Source organism: Euleptes europaea, chromosome 19 (genome assembly GCF_029931775.1).
Source record: "Euleptes europaea isolate rEulEur1 chromosome 19, rEulEur1.hap1, whole genome shotgun sequence".
Lineage (NCBI taxonomy): Eukaryota > Metazoa > Chordata > Lepidosauria > Squamata > Sphaerodactylidae > Euleptes > Euleptes europaea.
This window is the reverse complement of record NC_079330.1, coordinates 38,174,498-38,197,036: the sequence shown is the minus strand read 5'-3', so window position 1 is coordinate 38,197,036 and position 22,539 is coordinate 38,174,498.

Here is a 22,539-nt window from a genome sequence, read left to right as displayed (position 1 = left end):
CCCACAGTTGTCCTCCTTCATCATCCTTCTTCACCTGACATAAAAAACCACCCAGGGAAGAAAGGAGCTTCTTGGTTGCCTTGGTCATGCTGGCGCGCGCGTGTATGTGAGGGGGGTCCACGGCGTGTCTCCCTCGTTCCAACCTTGGCCATTTTGCTTTGAAGAAGAAGAGTTGGTTTTTATATGCCAACTTTCTCTGCCACTTAAGGCAGAATCAAACCAGCTTACGATCACCTTCCCTTCCCGTCCCCACAACAGACACCCTGTGAGGTAGGTGGGGTGGAGAGAGCTGTGACTGGCCCAAGGTCACCCAGCTGGCTTCGTGTGGAGGAGTAGGGAAACAAATCCAGTTCACCAGATCAGCCTCCACCGCTCATGTGGAGGAGTGGGGAATCAAACCCGGTTCTCCAGATCAGACTCCACCGTTCCAAACCACCGCTCTTAACCACTACACTACACTGGCTGACTCCCAAAGCTGAGCATATTTGTTTATGTTGGGGGGATCACACCTACGCATTCTCGCAATGCTGCCTGGGAACTAGAGGTTGGATCCAGCAAATCCTGAGCATGGGCCAGGTCTGTGGTCCATAATGCAGTGGGTTGCCCATCCCCCGTGCCTTTTTCTTGACCCCCCGCCCCCCAGCTACTTTTGTCCAGTGGAGAAAAGGTACAAGAGCCAGAAAGGTACTGGTCCCTGTAACCTTCCTCACCACAGGATGAATAGTAGCAGATGGGCAGAGGGGGACTCTGTGACACTTGTTCAATTCTACCCCCTCCCGCAGTTTGGATCCATAGGGGGGGGGACAAGACCCAGTCATGGATCTCCAGTCTAGCTGCACCCTAAGTTTCCCTTTGAAAAAGAAATCTGTCAACACAACATTTCCTCCTGGGGGGCAAGGAACAGAACCCCTCTCCTTTGTTTCTCTCCTTCCACTGTGTTCCCCTTTATCTTCTTCTGTGGTATGTCCTGTTTTTACCTTTCCATTAAACAGTGGTCAGAGCATGTTTTATTTTGTGCAGCATCTAGCAAATGCAGGAATAGTGTAAAAATAATGATGGCTGGGAGACCCCCCAAGGAAGTCCTGGGTCGCTACGCAGAGGCAAGCAATGGCAAACCTCCTCTGAACAGCTCTTGCCTTCAAACCCCCAACGGGGGTCACCAGAAGTCAGCTGTGACTTGATGACAGATAACAACAACACTTGCTGGAACCGACCGAACAGCTGCCAGTTCCTCGTAGTAGCCACAGATGGTCCACAAGCTATTTTTGATCATGGACGTTCTACCTAGCCATCATGCCTTTGATGGACCTCTGCTCCATGAATTTTCCAAATCCTCTTTTAAATCTATATAAAACTGAAATCCAAAGAACACTTTTCTGAGAGCCAGAGTCCAGTAGCACCTTAAAGAATAACAACATTTCTGACAGGGTATGAGCTTTTGTGAGTCACATCTGACTTCTTCAGATACCTGTGACTCCTGAAAGCTCATACCCTGCCAGAAATTGTGTTATCTTTTAAGATGCTACTGGACTCTTGCTCTTTTCTACTGCTACAGACAGACTAACACGGCTGTCCGTTGTGACATTTCTGAGAGTAAAACCCCACTGAAAGAAAATAGGACTGATGTTATGGCATTTTCATTCTCACTATTATTTCACTTCAAATACTCTTTTAACATTTATAATCAGGGAAGAAAAAAGTTGCCATGGAAGGTGTTTGCCATTTACAGCCCCCTCAAGGTTTTTAAATTGATTTGCATAAACCATGCTAATCTGAAATCCTTGATTAGAGTTATTTCCTGGAGTCTTCTTTAAGATTAAGATAACTTTGAGTAAGAACCCAGCTGAGCAGGGTGACCATCAGCCTCCGACTGGAGAGCTTATAATCAAAAGTTCTAGGAATCCACAAAAGAACCAAGCAGCGAAGAGGGATAATTTCACTTACAAATGCACTGAGGATCAGGAAAAAGAAGGAAGAAACTAAATGGCACATGTGTGGACACCATCCAGAAATTAAGAATCCAGGAATAGGAGGATTCCCAGACCTCGTATCCCAGTTGTGGCCTCCCAGGGATGTGTTAAGCCCTAGTAGGAAACCAAGGGAGGAAGGCAGCATGGTTTACCCTGATCTCATCAGATCTTCAGGTGTTTGACACCCCTTCAGCCTTCCGACTGGGAGGTAAGGATGCAGGGATCTCCCTTCCTGCTTATCTGACGGAGCTTTGGGGAGGGGTCGTGGCTCAGTGGTAGAGCATCTGCTTGGTATGCAGAAGGTCCCAGGTTCAATCTCTGGCATCTCCAGTTAAAGGGATTAGGCAAGTAGGTGATGTGAAAGACCTCTGCCTGAGACCCTGGAGAGCTGATGCCGGTCTGAGTAGACAATACTGACTTTGATGGACTGAGGGTCTGATAAGGCAGCTTCATATGTTCATCTTGAAAGCTGGCAAGGTCGGTACTTGGAAGGGAGACCAACAAGGAAGACTTTACAGGGCGAGGCAACGGCAAACCACTTAAGTTTCCCACGTGCCTTGAAAGCCCCTTGCTAGGGTCGCCATAAGTCAGCAATGACTTACTGGCACTTTACACACACATTACCAGGTTGCCAGGTGGGTGATTTCGACGAGCAATTGTCTGCCAATCCACTGGGCTCCTCTGGAGCTGGGATTTCATCACTTCCGGGTTTACTCCTGGAAGTGCCGCATCGCTGCAGTTGCTTTAGCACTCAAACCCCAAAACGATCCCTACTCCAGAGTAGCCCAGTGGGTTGGTGGGCAATTGCCCGCCGAAACCCTCCACCTGGCAACCGATTTACTGAAGCAATGTTGGAAACTTTAGCTTGAAGCATTATGTAATGTCTGTTAGGTATCAGCAAGAACAGAGCAGAATTAGAGTTGCCAGGGTCCAGCCTGACAACCAGCAGGAGTCTGGGGTGGGGTTGGAACATGGGATGGCAAGCTGTCAGTGACAACTGGATGTCATTTCCAGAAAAGCAGCCATATCTATGGCAAAACTATAGAGTAATTCTTAAGAGATGTGGGTGGCACCATTTCTGGGTTCCCCTGGAAGGGACATCATTGTGCACATGCGATTGCCCCAGCCCCACCCACAAAAACCATCCCTCTGATGGAGAGAGGGGACCTGGCAACCCTAGGGTACCTGAAGAGGGCAGAGTTTGGAGAAGATGGCTCTTAGTTTTTGTGGTCTTTACCATAGAGACAAGGGATAATTCCTGGAGGCAATTTTTCCTTCCAATTCCTTAGGTCCTCAGGGGTGGGAAATTGGGGCTAGCAGCTGTTAATTAGGTAAATGGGAGGCCTATTTCTAACTTAGCTATCTCTTAATGTTTATTTTAGGACTATTAATTCAAGGCCCCTTTCAGATTACCATTCTAAAATGGATGTCATCGGTTGTTGGTCCATTTCTGAGTAAAGCAATACAGGGACAGGCATTTCATACAGCTCATTTCAATCCATCTATGAGCCATCTCTAAAGCACTCTGAAGTATTCTGGCCATTTCAAACAGCCCTGCTCCCCCCCCCTTTTTCCACAGTGTGTTCTTTTTTACCCTTTTTGGGGGAACATTCTGAGATTTGTGTTATAGCGCTATAGCACTATAGCACCATAGCAATCCAATACATCCAAATGCTAGTGATATAGCACTGAATTACTATATCACCAACATAGGGATGCATTGGATTGCTATAGCGCAAATCTCAGATGTTCAAAAAAAGTTGAAAAAGGATGCACCATGAAAAATGGCAGGAGGGGGAGCAGTCCTTTCGGAAGCACTCCAGACATTTCAGACAGCACACTGCAGCTATTCAGAAGTGTAAGGAAGAACTGGGAATGGAAGAAAGCAGTTGCCATAAAAAACAGCTGAGCCCCGGAATGCAACAGGATGCAAGCGGCTTTGTCTGAAAAGGTAAAAAAAAAAAAATCTGTTCCAAAACGGTTTATAATAACACAAAAAAAAATCCATTAGCAACTGGCTGCTAAAACAGTTTATAAGGGCAGTTTGAAAAGGGCCTTATCATTGTTAATCCTTTGGATTGTTTTATTGTTTTGGACTGGAATCATATTTCCCTGGAAGCCATCTTGACAGCAGTGCTTTGAATGGCATTATAAATGTACTAAATAAATGAGCTGGCCTGTCTTAGGGGGTTTTAATGATAGGGTATCCGGTGCTTTGAACCTGTAAGCACTATATGGGCCACATATTAGTAGGAAAAGATTAATTCCTCAGAGGTTTCAGTGTGTTAGGCCTGCGAATGTGCTGGTCAAATTTGGTGGAGAGGTTCAGTGGTGGAGATCTTTACTGAGCACCCGTAGAACCCAAAGAAGGGCATCAGTGGAAGATCTGAATGAATGGGCAGGTTCATGCAAGAGAAAACCAGCCTGGCATAGTAGTTTGAGTTCCAGAGTAGAGTCTGGGAGCCCTGGGCTAAAATATCCACAGTGCTGTGAAGCACTCTCGGTGACCTTGGGCCAGTCACATGCTCTCAGCCTAGCCTACCTCACAGGGTTGCTGTTGGATCTAAAGGGGAAGGGAGAGCCATGAAAGATCCACCCTTAGTTTCATGGAGGAATGATGGGATGAAAAATGTGATGGGATACCTGCTGGTAAGGTTGATGCCAAAGTCACTCAGTTACAGCAGGGCTGATGGACCCCAGCTTTGATGAGCTGTCATTTCCTTAATGAACACAGAGATGGGAGGGGAGCCAGGAGCCCCCTCCCACCCATTCAAACCCATACCCTTAATTGCTTCAGAGAAGATGAGACCAGCAGAAAGGCGAGAAAGGGCTTCATCTCACAGAGGATGCAATTTCCTAAGTAAATTCATTAACTGATGCTGCATTTTTTCTCCTACAGATCCTTGTTTTAATGATGTTCTGAAGCTGTAGAGGCAGCAATAAAAAAATGGCAGCATCATTTCTAGGAACAAAGCCAAGCTCATTAAACTAATAAAGGGAATGTAATTGTTATAAGGACCGCTCTTTCGGCTTGACACCAGACTCCCCATCAGCTCATCAGTACAGATAGAAAACACCCTGGCTTAGCTCAGCTAAAGAGAAACCCTATTGCAGGGATAGGAAGGGGGGGTCTCTTTAGATCTTGATTTGATAGTCATGAAAATATCAGAATGCAGGAAGGAAGGAAGGAAGAATTGGCAACAAACCACACAGGCACACACGCCATGCATGTGGAACTTTTAGGAGAAAGGCAGTACCTGTATATTTACACAGTGGGGCGAGTGGCTCCCTCCCCAAGGCCATTTCCTTCTCCTTGTGCTGGGTCCTGATCTGAACCAGGCTCTTAAACACCTGACTGAATTCAGAAAAACACAAGGATATTCACCAGGTATTCAGAAATCTTGATTTCACCAGGTATTCATTCAGGTATTCAGAATCTTGATTTGTTCAGCCTGTGCATGTACTGCTGGTAGAATTAAAATGCAAAAATCTTGTGCGGCAGAGAGCTGGCATGCCTAGGCGCCACTCAAGAAACACAACTAATCTGGAAATTGCAAAATTCTGATGATCTGAAACTCTTTTTCAGATACAAAGACTTTTGTCTCCCTATTTGACACCCAGGAGCCTCTGAGCAGCAGGGAGGATTATGAGGCGCTGCTCTTCCTAATGCCTGCATCATTTTTAAGGGTTTAACTAAACAATACTTTCCCTGATCCATCCATGGCCCTATTCCACTCCTGCCCTCTCCCAGGGATTCTCAATCTCTCCTGGAAGGGGGGGTTGCCTCTCTCTTTTCGGGGGTTCTGCTGCCACCACCTGACCATTGCAGGACTTGCCCACTGGGATCCTCCCCCAGTGTCCCTGTCAAACCCTGAGGCTTTGCCTCGGTGTCTCCTGCTTACCCCACTTCTGGGCACCACAGGGATGAGATACTGCCTGTGGTGGCCACTGGAGAAATAGCTGCTTGCCAACTACCAGCCTCCCTCCCTCCTGCCCCCCCTGTTTTACAATGGCAAGTTCAAAGCTGGTGGAGGTCTTCAAAATTAAAAGGTATTTATTAGAAATAAAATATTTCCAAGCATACTTTTAGCACAGCAACAGGTTGAGCAAGGGATTCAAAAGAACTGAGAAAAACGCAGCCCCTCTGTCCCTCTCTGCCTATATGCCCTATCAGATGGTGGAATATAGGACAAGCTCTTAAGCTTAGGATATGCTAAGTCTCCACCGCGTTTCCATTACCTGGAAGTCTTCTTCAGGGCCTGAGTCAAAATGGCACATGGTCAAAATGGCTGCTTCCTCCAGACCTCAGATGAGCTCTGTCCTCCCTGAGTGCCCATTCCGCCACATGCTTTTAAGGCTTGTGGGGAACGCCAGCCAGATTGGGATCTTGGTATGCGGGGAGAGGGGCCTTAAGCCTTCCCCGGCACTCTTTTCCCAACTTGAAATGGCTCCAAGGTTAAATCCACTCTTCCTGCTTACCATAGTACCAGACCGAATGGACCTTAATACTGGAGGGGTTTTAATCAACAGAAGCTCTGAACACAAAGTTGGAAGTCCCTGCCTGGTTTTACAGGACCTGTAGTGGACCATGGATGGTCAGAGCCAGCATGGAGTAGTGGTCAGACTAGGATCTGGGAGACTGAAGTTCAAATCCCATGTCTACCAGGGAAGCTTGTTGGGTGTCTGTCAGCTCTGGGCTCGCCAGATAAATCCCACAAACGACTTCTAGGCAGGTTCTCCTTAGAAGGGTGATTTAATGGAAAATATACAGCAAGTTACAGAAACCAACTTGAAAAGAGCAAAGAAACTAATGGGGGTAGAAAGGGGAATACAGTAGATATGAAGTTGAAATGAACTTTCTGGACGACTCCTGGTTGCTACAGCAACCCATAGATAACCCTTGTTCCCAGAGAAGAGCGAGTCAAAACATCACAGAGTTGAACAACAATTCGACCTTGGAGCACCATCTGGCCTAACCGCTGAGTACCAGGCAGTGCCGGACATTCTGCCCCCTCTAGAGCCCCCCTCCCCCCACATCCAGTAAGGAGGGACTGTTTGGATATGATGCATGGAATTGGCGAACTAACCGGGTGTGGACACGTGGTTATGGTTCACCCATTCATCGTAAGCAGGACCGAAATGTTTCCAACGAACCAGATACTGCAGCACCCCCCTGTGGACACAGGAATCGAGGATCTTGGAAACTTCGAAGTGTTCCTCCCCCCTCCACCATGCTAGGCACCTCTGGAGGAGCTTCTGGGTACCAGTCGGGCGAGGGTACATGTTGTTTTCGGTCGAGGGTACATGTTGTTTTAAAAGACTAATATGGAACACTGGATGTATTTTTCTCAGAACCTTTGGGAGGGAGAGCTCTACAGTTACATTGTTGATGATTCTCGATATGGAAAAAGGTCCTACAAACCTTTCACTGAGTTTCCTGCACGGGTGCAGAGAAAATACGTTTTTGGTGGTGTAAGCACTTGTCCCGTAGCAACATCCACAGACAGGTAATCCAAGGAAAGTTGAGTTTATTGGAAAACATACAGGTATTCAGAGCTTGCGGAAGTAAAGGCAGGAATGGGGGGGCAAGGATATACAGCAGAATATATGGAGGACTAGTGGTCAAACAGGTCATATCAGATAGTACCGGTTGGCACAGCAACCCCAGCTACGGGGGCAGGCTCCCATGGGCATCAAAGGCTGGAAAGGAATGCAACCGTTAGATAAACAATCCTTGAGATCAGCATCTGTGAGGAGACATAACAGAGAGGCCTGACATCCTGCTCCCCTCAGGGCCCCTCCCGCCTAGCAAGGGGGCTGGCTTGTGGGGGTAGGCGGTATGGAAGGCGCGCACCAGGCGAGGGGCAGAGACATTGCGTGCGCGAACCCACTCATCTTGGGCGGGGGTGTTTCCAACGAACGAGATACTGCAAGGAGCCGTGATGGATACGCGAGTCCATGATCTTTGCAACTTCGAAATGCTCCTTCCCCCCCACCATCACTGGTTGTTCAGGAAGAGGGTCGGGATGCCATTCTGGGGAGGGAACATGAGGTTTCAGGAGACTTACATGAAAAACGGGATGTATGCGCCTCAGTGTTTTTGGAAGGGAGAGTTCTACGGTCACAGGGTTAATGATCCAAGAAATGGGGTAGGGGCCCATGTATTTGGCACTGAGTTTTCCACACGGACGGGTGGACCGGAGATTCTTGGTGGACAGGTAGACCAAATCACCCATGTTAAAGTTCTGGCTGGGGAACCGGTGTTTGTCAGCCTGAGCTTTGTATTTACTTTTAGCACGCTCAAGGTTTTTCACCAGCCAGGGCCAGGTGGTCTGAATTGTATGCACCCAAGCCGCCACGCCTTCGCCGCCCTCCTCCCCCGAAACATCAACATGACCAATGGGACTGGCCATAGACAGCTTGAAATGGGCTAAAACCTGTGGATTGATGTACAGCGTTGTTATAGGCATACTCAGCAAAAGGTAATAACTCAACCCAATCATCCTGGTGGTAATTGACGTAGCAACGAAGATAACATTCTAGTACAGCATTAACACGTTCAGTTTGCCCATCCGTTTGAGGATGGGAAGCACTAGACAGACCCTGTTCCACCCCCACCAGTTTAAGGAAAGCTTTCCAAAACTTTGCCACATAGCTACTTCCGCGGTCGCTCACAATCTTGCGCGGAAAGGAATGCAGTCGGAAGACATGTGACACAAAGAGGCGGGCCAGTTTTGGGGCGGAAGGAATACCTGCGCAAGGGACGAGGTGCACCTGTTTCGAGAACAGGTCAGTAATAACCCACAAAACAGTTTTCCCCTCGCTGAGAGGGAGATCAGTCATAAAATCCATAGCGATTACCTCCCAAGGTTTGGAGGGGATTTCTAACGGTTGCAATAGTCCCATGGGTTTTCCTTGGGCCCGTTTAATGGTGGCACATATCGGGCAACTGCGGATGAACGAGTCCACGTCAACACGCATGCCGGCCCACCAAAATTGCCTGCGTAATAAGTGAAGCATTTTCAAAAACCCAAAGTGCCCTGCGATTTTGGCTCCATGGGCTAGTTTCAGGACTCCCTTTCGCAACCCCTTAGGTACATACAATTTGGAGTCCTTGTACCAATAACCACCCCATTCCAGTAGAGAAGTGGGAAGTGTCTGAGCTGAGAGTTCCGCTTGGCATTGGGAACGAAGAGAGTCTAGGAAAGAGGCAGGTAGATCCATTTCACCCTGTGAGGTGGGCGGGACATGGTCAGGTTGCTGAGCTGGAGGGGAGACCGGAAGCGAGGAGGGGGTTGCACAACCGGCTCGACCTGGGGCTTGGGCGTTGGAGGAGCAGATGGAGCAGGTGAGGGAGTCAGACCTGAGTCTCGGGTAGAAGTCCCCCCCCTCAAGCGTTCATTCCGACTGGCTCACAGCAGGATTGGAGTCGGGCTTGTGACCTGGTTTGGACCGCCAGAGTAGGGAGTACTCCCCTGTGAGCAGGGAAAAAGAGCGATTCAGTGGGGCGGTCTACTTTGGTAGGGTATTGGGGAAGCCAGGATAGGGCATCTGCCAGCACATTTTGTTTCCCCGGAACATGCTTGAGCACAAAACGGAATTGAGCAAAGAAGTCAGCCCAGTGTAGCTGCTTCACGGACAGTTTACGGGTTCCAGTGAGAGCCTCCAGATTTTTGTGATCTGTCCAAACTTCAAAGGGAACCTTGGAACCCTCAAGGAATTGCCTCCAAGTAGTGAGGGCATGGTAGACAGTGGCTGCCTCTTTTTCCCAAATGGGCCAGTTCAGCTGAGGGTGCACAAACCTTTTGGAGAAATAAGAGCAGGGGTGTAATAAACCATCTTTACCCTGTTGTAAGAGAGCACCTCCCATAGCTACGTCGGAAGCATCCACTTATACTATGAACATGTGTTCAGGATCAGGATGTTTTAGCACGGGTTCAGAGGTGAACAGTTGTTTAAGGGTTTCGAAAGCGGCCTGGCATTGGGGAGTCCATAGGATTCTTGCTGTGGGTAATGTGGCCGAAGTCCCCTTTCCCTTAGTCTTAAGTAGGTCAGTGATTGGGAGTGCTACTTCGGCAAAATTGGGAATGAACCCCCGATAAAAGTTGGCAAAGCCTAGAAATTGCTGCACTTGTTTGCGGGTTGAGGGCGAATCCTAATCGATTACTGACTGTACTTTGGCAGGGTCCATGGTGAGACCTTGGTGTGAAATGATGTAACCCAAGAATGCCAATCATTCTTGGTGAAACTCACATTTGGATGCTTTAGCATAGAGCTGGTTGTCTCTGAGGCATTGTAACACTTCCCTCACCAAAGCAACATGCTCGTCCATAGAGTTGGAATAGATAAGGATATCATCTAGATACACTACCACGCCTTGGTATAACAAGTCATGTAAGATATCATTAATAAACTGCATGAAGACCCCCGAAGCCCCCTGTAATCCGAATGGCATCACAAGAAACTCAAACATACCAAAACAGCTGGAAAAGGCTGTGAGGGGTTCGTCTCCATCACGAATTCTGACTCGATAATAAGCTTCGACTAAGTCCAGTTTGGTGAAAATGCACCCCTCCTTTAGTTGCCCTAGGATGTCCGAAATTAAAGGAATGGGGTAGGCATTGGTTTGAGTAACTGCATTGAGTTTCCAAAAATCTATGCATAAGCATAAATTACCCGTTTTCTTATGGATAAAAAAAGCGGGGGCTGAGTTAGGGGCGGAAGAGGGCCGTATAAACCCTCGTGCGACATTCTTGTCTAAAAAGTCCCGCAACACGGTACGTTCAGCAGCGCTCATGGGGTAAATTTTACTCTTGGGGAGCTTACTATCCCCCACCACTTCAATGGTGCAGCCCGTTCTGCGGTGGGGGGGTAGTGCATCACATTCCTTCGCATCAAAAACATCCGCAAAGTCCTGATATCCAACGGGCAGCGAAGAAGGAGGGGGGGTGTCAGAGACTAATGCCGAGGCTGTCAGAAGGACAACAGTGACTTCTTGGCGGTGTGGGGTGCAGCCAGAATCAGAGAACGTGATAGTATCGGCTTTCCAGTCTATAGAAGGGTTGTGCCCCTTGAGCCAGTTTATTCCCAAGATGACTTCGTACCGGATAGGGGCTATGGTAAAGTCGATTTGTTCCCAATGAGTGTCAATACCCATCGCCACCCTACGGGTGCGACATTCAACTGGGCCCCCCCGAAAGCTACTGCCATCCATTTGAGCAAATTGGATGGGATTGGGCAGTGTCTCGGATTTGACTCCGAGCGCTTTGAAAGTGGCCTCATTGATTAGGGAGCGCCCACAGCCAAAGTCTATGAGTGCTTTGACATGTATTTGGGGGTGCCTTTTTGTAATGTTGTAACACCACGTCCACATATACGGTATTTTTTACTTCACTCACCATAACAGGAGCCTTGGGTTTCACAGGAGAAGCTGCAGAGGTGTCGCTCCGCTCACCGCAGACCCTGCCTGTTTTTTGACAGATCGAGAGGAGATTCCAAATTGAGCGCCGGGGGATTCCAGGTGTGAGCCTCATCTGAAGAAGGAGAACTGTCCCCCAATGGGGCACTTGTAATCCGAGACCCAGGTGGGTCAATAGACGTAGGGTCACTGGGAGTTTATCCGATGTGAAGTGCAGAGGGTGCGTATCGTCCCAGAGAAACGCTATGGGTGGCCGCGGTGCCTCTGCGTTGCGGTCACCCCCAGGTCCGGGGGGGTCCATCTGGTCGGGGAGGAGGTGCGAGGTCCGGACGGCGCAGACAGGCAGCCGCAAAGTGGCCCATATTGCCGCAAACAAGACAGGCTCCTCTTTGGAACTGGGATTTGCGGTTCTGCGTGGGCCACGTTGGTCTCCGCGGGGTGGAGGCTGCAACTTTAGGAGGAGATTTTTGATGACTGCTCCCCTCTCTGGTCTGGCGTCGGACCAGAGATATAAACTGACGGCGACTTTCCACCTCCTCTGCCAGTAAAATCCAATCTTCCAGGGTGTCGGGGTCCCGTTGAATGTACGCCCAGTTCAAAATGTCAGGGTGTAGAGCTTCTCAGAAGTAATGTATTCGAGTGGCTTCAGGCCAATCCACAATTTTACTGGCAAGTTGTTGGAACTTGTCTGCGAATTCTTGAACGGGAGTAGAGCCTTGCCAGAGTTGCAGGAGTTCGGCTTTGGCCCTTTCTCCCAAGAAGGGATCCTCGAACTGCCTCCGCAGGGCAAACATGAAATTGTTGAGAGAGCGAATGGATCGGGCCCGAGTGTCAAACTGGAGGACCATCCAGTCGGCCGCTTTCCCTGTCAGCAGAGGGGCAATGAATCGAACACGGCTGTCTTCAGTGGGGAAGTACTGTCCTTGTTCCCTCATGTAACTGTCTACATGATGCAGGAAACAGGGTAGGGATTTGACCGAGCCGTCATAGGTCACCCTCAGCCAAGGCTGCTTCCATTGTATAGGCAGTGGGGCAGGCGGCTGCCCTGGAAGCGGCGGAAACGGTGCTCCAGGGGCCAGCAACGCAGGTGCCTCGGGAGCCGGTAAACCGGGAGCACCAGGGGCCGGCACCCCTGGCTGGGCTGGCGCTGGTTGGCCCAGCTGGGCTGGCTCTGGTTGGCCCGGCTGGGCTGGCGCTGGTTGGCCCGGCTGGGCTGTTAGAGCTTGTTGCAAACAGTCATTTTCACGAAGCAACCGTTCCATTTGATCCTGCAGATGGGCCACACGATCATTCAAGTCCCGATTTTGGTCCCTCAAGAGGTGCATTTTGTTCCCAGCTCCCCCCGTGCGTCGGGACTGACTGACTCGAAGATCAGTAGCCCAGTGAGATCCGTCACCGTACAAGTCTTCTTCGTCAGAGTAGTCCGATTCTGGCAGATGTTCCGCAAGGCGCCGTGCATGTTGTGTGGTGCGAGACGGGGCAAAAGCTGGGGGAAATGTGGATCCGAATGAGAATCCAAATCTTACAGTGTCTTTAGGACGTATGGCCGCGGCCGCTCACGCTCAATTGACGGCTAATTGCGGTTCTTTGTTGGCCTGAGCCTTGGCTGCCGCCGCATCTGCCACTCGTAACTGTTCCTCTGCCTTCTTTTGGTCTGCGAGTGCCTGGTCGGCTTCGAGCTTCAAGGCGGTGGTCGCGGTGACAATCGGCAAGGCTTCCTGCTCTAGGAGAGCGAGGAGTGGTGTAGAGTCCCCACAAAGCAACCGTTGTACTTGGACAGCTAGTGCAGCTGCCCCATCCCCGAACATCGGGGTTAACAGTTGCGTTAAATCGGCCACTGAGGTTGTGGTCAGGGGCAGTTCCATGAATAGCAACGCAGTCTGGATAGCGACCCGTTGTGCCTCCACTAAGCATGCGTTAGGATCCGGAACGAGTGACAGCGGGATTCCCCCCGTCTGTGCCCCCGCCATGGTTCGGGGTGAGTCGGTTGGATAGGAACCGCTACCGAGTCTTGTTGAGTCTCTTGCAACGTCAGTCTCGCTAACAAATGATTCAAGGTTGCCAAGTCCTCTTGTGCTGCACGCACCTCATCCAATAGCCCGTCCAGGGCCAGGAGCTCGTGATGGGCACTGCGATCTGTGTCCTCAGACGTCCAGGGCCTCACTTCAGCGAGGCAGCGCCAGTGAACTCGAACAAGTTCCACTAGGCGGTTGATTTCAGCATCAGTCCGCACTGCTTCGATGAGCACATCACGCAGAAGAGTAGGGTCGTCAGGAATATTAGACATTCCCAGTCGGAGGACCCAGTGGCATAAATCCTCCAGGATTCCAAGTGAGGAGCCCATACTCGAGACGTAGGCAAACCCTCCAGGGCTCTAGCCAGGCAGGAGAAAGAAGTCATTCCTGCCTTAATGTAAGCACTTGTCCCGTAGTACTTCCTAAAGCAACATCCACAGACAGGTAATCCAAGGAAAGTTGAGTTTATTGAAAACATACAGGTATTCAGAGCTTGCAGAAGTAAAGGCAGGAATGGGGGGCAAGGATATACAGCAGAATATATGGAAGACTAGTGGTCAAACAGGTCATATCAGATAGTACCGGTTGGCATGGCAACCCCAGCTACGGGGGCAGGCTCCCACGGGCATCAAAGGCTGGAAAGGAATGCAACCATCAGATAAACAATCCCTGAGAGATGCATCTGCAAGGAGACATACAGAGAGGCCTGACAGGTGGACAGGTACACTAGATCCCCCACCTTGAATTCCCAGCCAGGTGAACGATGTTTATCTGCTTGAGCCTTGTACTTCCGTTTAGCCTGTTCCAAATTCTTTTGTAACCATGGCCAAGTGGTCTGAATTGTGTGGACCCACTCAGTTATATTTGCACCCCCCTCCTCCCCTTAGACGTCAACACTGCCTAGGGGGCCAAACTCTCTCCCATACACTGCGTAGAATGGGCTAAATCCTGTAGATTGATGCATAGCATTATTATAAGCATACTCCGCAAAAGGTAAGAGGTCAACCCAATCATCTTAATGGTAATTGACATAACACTGTAAATAACACTCCAGTACAGCATTTACCCTTCGGTCTGCCCATCGGTCTGAGGGTGAAATGCACTTGACAGCCCCTGCGCCACCCCCACTAATTTGAGAAAAGCCCTCCAAAACTTGGCTACATATTGAACCCCGCGGTCGCTGATTATCTTGCGCGGGAACGAATGATATTTGAAGACCTGTGACACAAACAAACAGGCCAATTTTGGAGCGGAGGGCAAGCCCGCACAAGGAATCAAATGAACTTGCTTGGAAAACAAATCTGTCACTACCCATAGTACCATTTTTCCCCTGCTGAGAGGGATATCAGTCATAAAATCCATGGCAATGACTTCCCACGGTCTTGAGGGCATCTCCAACAGTTGCAATAACCCGGGGGGCTTTCCTGGGGACCATTTGGTGATGGCACAGGTGAGCAACTGCAAATAAAGGCATCCGATTGCATTTTCGGCCACCAAAACCATCGACGGAGTAGGTGTAGTGATTTTACGAAACCAAAATGTCCTGCAGATTTTGCCCCATGAGTAAGACCCAACACCTCCCCCCTGTCAGGCATAGGCCTGAGATTGGCATGCTGTGGTTACACCAGGTGCTGACCAAGGCTGGCTTGCAGATTGTTTTGACTTCCTCCAGTGGGAATCCCTCCAAAGCTCCTGACCACTCCAGGGAGGGGGGTTGCCATGGTACCCAGTCTTATCTTGCTTTTACCCATCTATTTATGCCATGTATTGAACTTATGATCTTTACTAGTATCCTTTGACACCTGGCTTCTGCTCCTGTAGATTGTTCCTAATAAATCAGCTTTCTTTGGACTGTCTGTCTGCTGAAGTCTGTTTATGGGATTATCACGGGACTAGAGCTCACATTTGGACACTAGTCTGTCTTCTTCTTCATCGTCCTCTGGCTGGAGCCCTGGAGGGTTCGCCGAGGTTTCCAGTCCCTCAGGTGGGAGCGCAGGACAGGCTCCCCGAGGACCCCGACCTTCTGCGCGCTATCCATGAGGAGGAGTGTCAGACTCATGCTGAATCCAATCGGCTGGTCGGGTTGGTGGTGGACCAGTGGCAACGACTGGTAGTAGCGGCCCCGTAGGAAATGAGGGAAGCTGATCTCCATGCCCAAAATGAACTTTGGTGGCTGGAGACTTTATTGGAGGAGACGCGGTTGGCTCAAGAGGATTCTGCCCATCTGCAGCAAGTGGGGGCCGACTTCAGAGCATTCCAGATACCCACCTCCTGTTCTACCATGGCGGCTGGAGGAGGGTCTCCAGATCTGGGCCAGTTCACCCTGGATGCTCAGGATGCAGCCGCCCAGACACTCCTGTGCCTCGTGGACCTACCGCCGGGGACAGCGACGGAGGAAGACGTCGAAAAGTTACTCGAGCCGGAGTACGGCCCTTCCTCCATGGAGCTCGCCCAGCGGGCCCGACCACTCCTCGCCAACTACCCAGAACTGAAATTGTTGCTGCAGCAAGTGGATGAGCCGATTGTAGTGGCTGCCGCGGCAGCCCGGGCCACCAAGGCGGAGGCGGCACAAGCTCAGGCTGCCCAGCAACAGGCGGCGGAGCAACTGTTGGCAGAGGCGGCCACCAGGGCTCAGGCTAAGGCCTCCCTGGAACAGGCGGGAACGGCAGCCAGCGCGCGACCGAAGGGCAGTGGTGCGGACTGGTCCTCTCTCCTGTCATTCCCTTCATTCTCCCGGACACCTACCCACCACAAGATGTGTCCCACAAGCAACGGCTTGTTGCAGCGGCCTCCCACTGCACCTTCGCACCTGATGTACGAGGGTACACAGAAGAGGGCAATACTGATGAGGAGGACTCGGATGAATAGAATGTTAACCTCCGCGTGGGTCACCCCCGACGTACTGGGTGTGAGGGTCTGCATGTCTCTGTCTGCTGGTCCCAGTTTTCCCCCACCCTCTGAACTCGTAAAAGCAGTTCACACCGTTTGGCATTTCCTGGGTTCAGGCGCCATATCTGTCAGGCCCTGGCTGGAATGCCTCCCCTCTAACAGATGCCTCCCCTGCTGTGCTTTGATTCACTCCCTCATGCCAGATTCGGCCTTGGAGACCAGATAGCCCTAACAAGCCCTCTGGGGTCGATTGATGTCTGTATTGTACCCATCTAGCTTCCCATAACATAGGTGTGAACTTTGGTACCCTGTAGGGGATATAATTCTGTAGCTTTGGAGTCTTGCTCACTTGCAACTTTTACTCGTGTTTGACCTATACTGTCTGAAGCCTTCAATAAATTCCTTGTTTCTGCATCAACGTCTGAGCAAGTGATTTTATGGAGTTTGTACAGGTCGGTTGGGAACTCTCACATTAAGTTGCAAGTCTTTGCCTCTTCGTACTGCTCCTGTACCGTTTCTGGACAGCTATGCAAGACGGAGGGGATAACAATGACCCGAAGGAAGAACCACAGGACAACGTGGTACCTAAACAGCCTGACCCTACCCCCTCGGATGGGAAGTCGACTGGGAAGGTGCCTAGCGGACCGGACTCGGGGTCGGGGTTGGGTACAAGACCCAAAACTACCACCTTTAATTCCTGGCTGGATTCCCCCCGAGGGTGGTCGCTCTCCCGAAGCGACGTGTGGGCACGACGGACAGCGGTTCCCGGTGTGGGGTTCGAGGAGGATCCCGCTCGGAAGGAGGCCCTACTACTTCACCAGATGGGTGAGGAACGGCAACGCTGGCAGGAGGAGCACCAGGGGTTGCTCGATCGGATGGACACTATGCAAGCTGTGATGCTTGAGATGGCCCACGCCATGGACGAACTGAAGGTACAAGCCCCCGCCGGGGATCCGCCGGATGGAGCACCAGCCGCGCCACCCATCCGCCCCGCTCCACCGGCCCGCCGGGATCTGAAAATCATGTATGACTGGTCGGGGGACCAACTGACGTTTTTTATGGTACAAGTGGACATTTTTATGTGCGAGCAGGCCCGAACCTTTACCTCAGAAGAGTCCCAAGTTCAGTATGTGGCGTCTCTTCTCCAGGGTGAAGCGGCCGCCTGGATGGTACTGCAGTATGAGCTCCGCTCCCCGGTCTTACGAAGCCTCGATGACTTCATGGTCGCCCTCAGAAACCGTTTCGAGGACCCGAATTTGGGGGAGCGGGCAAAAGCCACCTTGTTGCAACTGCGCCAAGGGACTAAATCGGTCGCGCAGTATGCGAGCGAATTTCAGTCGCTTTCAAGTAGGATTTTGGACTGGAGTGAAGCTACCCGAGTACAGTGCTTCCGGGAGGGGCTGAACCTGGAGTTGCAACACTGGGCTTTCATGCAAGGTAACCCTCCCTATGTCGAAGGATGGGTCCGTCATGCCGCCGACATCGAGAACCGAAAACAGCTGTTGACCCTATCCAGACAATGCACCGGGCGACAAGCTAAGCCCCGTGGAGACAGACCCGGCGGCCCGAAGGACTCTCGTCCCCTCGGGGGAGGGGGGCCCTCCATGGCCGAACGCCGCAAACGCTTTGAGAGCGGGGTCTGCCTCGTTTGCGGGGGGAAAGGACACTTTGCCTCTCAATGTCCTTCCCGTTCCGGACGCCCGGGACCGTCTCGCCTGACAACGGCCGAAACGGAAAAGACCCCGGCCGAGGGGCAACCTCACCGCCGGAGTGGCGCAACCAGCCGACGGAGCGCACCTCCTGCCCTACGCGCGCGCGCCCAAGCCGAAACCTCGGGCTCGACTGGTCCATCGGGACCACGGATTACAAATGAAACCTTTGACTCATCGGAGTCACGGATTACAAATACCACATCTACTTCCTCCAGCGAAGAGGAGGATTGGGAATTGCCAGCAAAAAACGCCGCCGGTCTGCTGTAAAGGGGGCTCCTCAGCAGACCGCTCTGAAAGTTGTGCAAGGAGCTCCATTGATGGTAAGCGCTCAGGAGGACAATGTTTACATTAGGGTCCACCTTTCACTACCCAAAGAATTCCCAGCCCTAGTTGACTCGGGCTGCGCTCGTACCCTGATAAGCAAAGAAGCTGCCAAACAATTGCGAGTTAAACGTAAGCGTCTCCCAGACCCCCTCCGCTTCTCTCAGATGGATGGCAGCGACTTTAAGAAGGGACCCATAACTCACCGCACCGCCATGGTGGTCATGGCCGTGGGGGAACATTGGGAACGGCTTTACTTTACTATTGCCCCCCATAGTCGCACCAGTAGTGTTGGGGATGAATTGGTTGCAGGGTCACAACCCCTCCATAGACTGGGTGAAGCGGACGCTCACCTTCCCTAGCAACCCTTGCGAATTGCACGATAAAGACCGTGTGCTTTGCACTCCAGCAGCCGCCTTGGTGGGGGCCCCCGCGCTTGAGACTCCCTTGCCCCAGCTGCCCTGCGAGTACTCCCAATTCGCCGATGTGTTTGACGTGCGGGAATGCGACGAACTACCCCCCCACCGAGAAACTGACTGCGCTATTGAAATTGTGGGGGATGGTAAATTATCCAAAGGGAAGGTCTACCTCATGAGTCCAAATGAAAAGGCGGTACTGTGGGAGTATTTGGACACCAACCTAGCACGGGGTTTTATCCGCCCGTCCAAGGCTCCTTACTCGGCCCCCGCCTTCTTTGTCAAGAAGAAGACGGGAGACTTAAGACTGTGTATTGATTTTCGTAGACTGAATGCAGTCACTCAGTCTAATGCTTACCCCTCCCTCTCATTCCAGACCTTCTCGCGCAATTGAAGGAGGGCCGGATCTTCACCAAATTGGATTTGGTGGAGGCCTATCACCGCGTCCGCATAAAAGAAGGGGACGAACCTAAGACTGCCTTCTCTAGTTGTTTTGGAATGTTTGAATATTTAGTGATGCCGTTCGGGCTTTCGGGGGCTCCGAGTGTGTTTATGCAATTAATCAATGAAGTTTTACATGACTTATTGTTTCGTGGGGTGGTGGTTTTCTTGGACGATATCCTCATTTATTCGGAAACCATGGAAGAGCATGTGCGGCTGGTGCGCGAGGTCCTCCAGCGGCTGCGTGAGCATAAATTGTTTGCTAAGGTTTCCAAATGTGATTTCCATCAACCCTCCATCACCTTCCTGGGCTATATGATTTCCCATCAAGGCTTAGAAATGGACCCCGAGAAGGTTCGGGCAGTTATGGACTGGGAGCCTCCCGCTACGCGTAGACAGTTGCAACAGTTTTTGGGCTTTGCCAACTTTTACCAAAACTTCATCCCCAACTTTGCGCAAGTGGCGCTTCCCCTCACCTCGCTTCTGCGCACCAAGGGGAAGGGGGCAAACGCTGCTCTGCCCTCTGCCAGGTTGCAATGGTCTCCGGACTGCCAGCAAGCCTTCGATACGCTTAAGCTGCTTTTCTCGTCCGAACCCGTGCTTGCTCACCCGGACTGTAATAAACCTTTCGTGGTTCAGGTCAATGCCTCAGATGTTGCCATGGGGGGGGGGCCCTTTTGCAACGGGACGAGAACGGTCGCTTAAAACCGTGCGCCTATTTTTCTAGAAAGTTTTCCCAGTCCGAGATTAACTGGGCCATTTCGGAGAAGGAGGCGGCTGCCGTTAAACATGCCCTCACTATTTGGAGGCACTTTCTGGAAGGGGCAGAGACTCCTTTTGAGGTGTGCACTGATCACAAGAATCTCGAGGCTTTAAAAGGAGCTAGAAAGCTCAACGCAAAGCAAATTCGTTGGGCTCAATTCTTTGCTAAGTTCCGGTTTGTCCTGAAACATGTGCCCGGGAAGGATAATGCTCTAGCGGATGCTCTCTCCCGGCTCCCACAGTACCGCAATGATTTTGACAGGCCAGTGGACTCCCTGTTCACCCCCGAGCAAAGAGGAGACGTTTCGGGACTCGCAGTAACCACCCGGTCCCAATCCCACCGTCAAGAAGCCCCCCCCCCTCAGAGGTGTCCCGGAGGCTTTTCAACAGCGGCTTCAGGACGCTGCTCTGAGGGAAGCAGAGCAGCAGACCCTTCCCGCGGGCATTGAACAATGAGAATCTTGGTGGGTGCAGGGGGGTAAACTCTATGTTCCTGAAATTCTTCGTAAAGAGGTGTTGGGAATGGTTCACGGGGCCAAACTTGCGGGTCATTTTGGGTTTGTTAAGACTTTGCATTTGGTAAGACGGCAATTTTGGTGGCCTAGCATGAGAGCTGATGTGGAACTGTACGTCCGCAGCTGCCCTGTCTGCGCCATGGCCAAAAAACGGATGGGAAAGCCCCCTGGACTTTTGAAGCCTCTGGAAATGCCAACCATGCCCTGGGAAGTGATCGCTATGGACTTTATCACTGACTTACCGCCTAGTCGGGGAAAAACTGTACTATGGGTAATCACTGACCTATTTTCCAAACAGGTTCACTTCATCCCTTGTGCTGGGCTGCCATCAGCCCAAAAGTTGGCTAAATTGTTTGTTAATCACGTGATGAAACATCATTCGATCCCTAGGAAGGTTCTCTCCGACAGAGGGGCCCAATTCGTTGCCAAATTCTGGAGAGCCTTCTTGAAAGTCATGGGGGTGGAAGAGCAAGGGCTTTCTTCAGCCTACCACCCCCAGACCGATGGTCAAACAGAACGTGTCAATGCCGTGGTCGAATGCTATCTCAGATGTTATGTTAATTACCACCAGGACGACTGGGTGGACCTGTTACCTTTTGCTGAATATGCCTATAATAATGCTCCCTATTCCTCCACAGGTTTCAGTCCTTTTCATGTGGTGTATGGGAAAGACTTTGGACCCTTTGGCTCAGCCACAATCACCCCTGAACTCGAGGGGGTTCAGGAGGTCCAGGATTAGGTGCAAGTGGTGCGGTCCACTTGGCCCTGGTTGCAGAAAAACCTAGAAAGGGCCAAGCGTAAATACAAGGACCAAGCGGATAGGCATCGGTCCCCGGGATGGGAACTCAAGATGGGGGGGGCAAGTTTACCTTTCCACAAAGAATCTACGTTCACTTCGACCTTGTAAAAAGCTGAGTGACCGATACGTGGGTCCTTTCTCCATATCCCGAGTGATCAACGATGTCACGGTGGAATTAGAACTCCCCAAATCCCTTCAGGGTGTACATCCGGTGTTTCATATCAGTTTGCTCAAACCATATGTAGCTGCCCCTCAATTCCATCCTCCCCCTAAGTCCGAGGTTCCTACAGTCGTGGGAGGAGAGATGCATTTGGAAGTTTCCAAGGTATTGGACTCTAAGATAAAGAAGGGTAAAGTGTTCTATTTGGTTCACTGGAAACATCTGGGCCCCGCTCATGATGAATGGGTGGCGGCTCCCCACATGGCCGCCCCCCGCCTGGTTCAAGAATTCCACTCTGCCTACCCAGATAAGCCTCGTCCGCCCAAATTCGGGGGAGGAGGCCTTAAGGGGGGCAGAATGTGACGGTCTGCATGTCTCTGTCTGCTGGTCCCAGTTTCCCCCCACCCTCTGAACTCGTAAAAGCAGTTCACACCGTTTGGCATTTCCTGGGTTCAGGTGCCATATCTGTCAGGCCCTGGCTGGAATGCCTCCCCTCTAACAGATGCCTCCCCTGCTGTGCTTTGATTCACTCCCTCATGCCAGATTCGGCCTTGGAGACCAGATAGCCCTAACAAGCCCTCTGGGGTCGATTGATGTCTGTATTGTACCCATCTATCTTGTAGCTTCCCATAACATAGGTGTGAACTTTGGTACCCTGTAGGGGATATAATTCTGTAGCTTTGGAGTCTTGCTCACTTGCAACTTTTACTCGTGTTTGACCTATACTGTCTGAAGCCTTCAATAAACTCCTTGTTTCTGCATCAACGTCTGAGCAAGTGATTTTATGGAGTTTGCACAGGTCGGTTGGGAACTCTCACACTGGGGGGGCTGAGGAGGAGGTTCACGCTTTAAAATACCAACAACAAGAACTGTTGGAGCGGATGGCCCAGATCCAAGACCAAGTGGATGTGCTGGTACGGGAGTACAGACATCTGCACCAGGCGGCAGCCGCCGCGCCGGTCCCAGGACTGCCTCCAACTGGTCCAGTGGCACCTCAGCCCGGGGGGCCAAGCCAACCAGCAGCGCCTCCGCTGGGGGTGCCAGGTCAACCAGCGGTACCGCTCCTACCAGCGGGGCCACTTCAAGCATATCGTGTCATATCGTGGCAGCATTCCCACCTG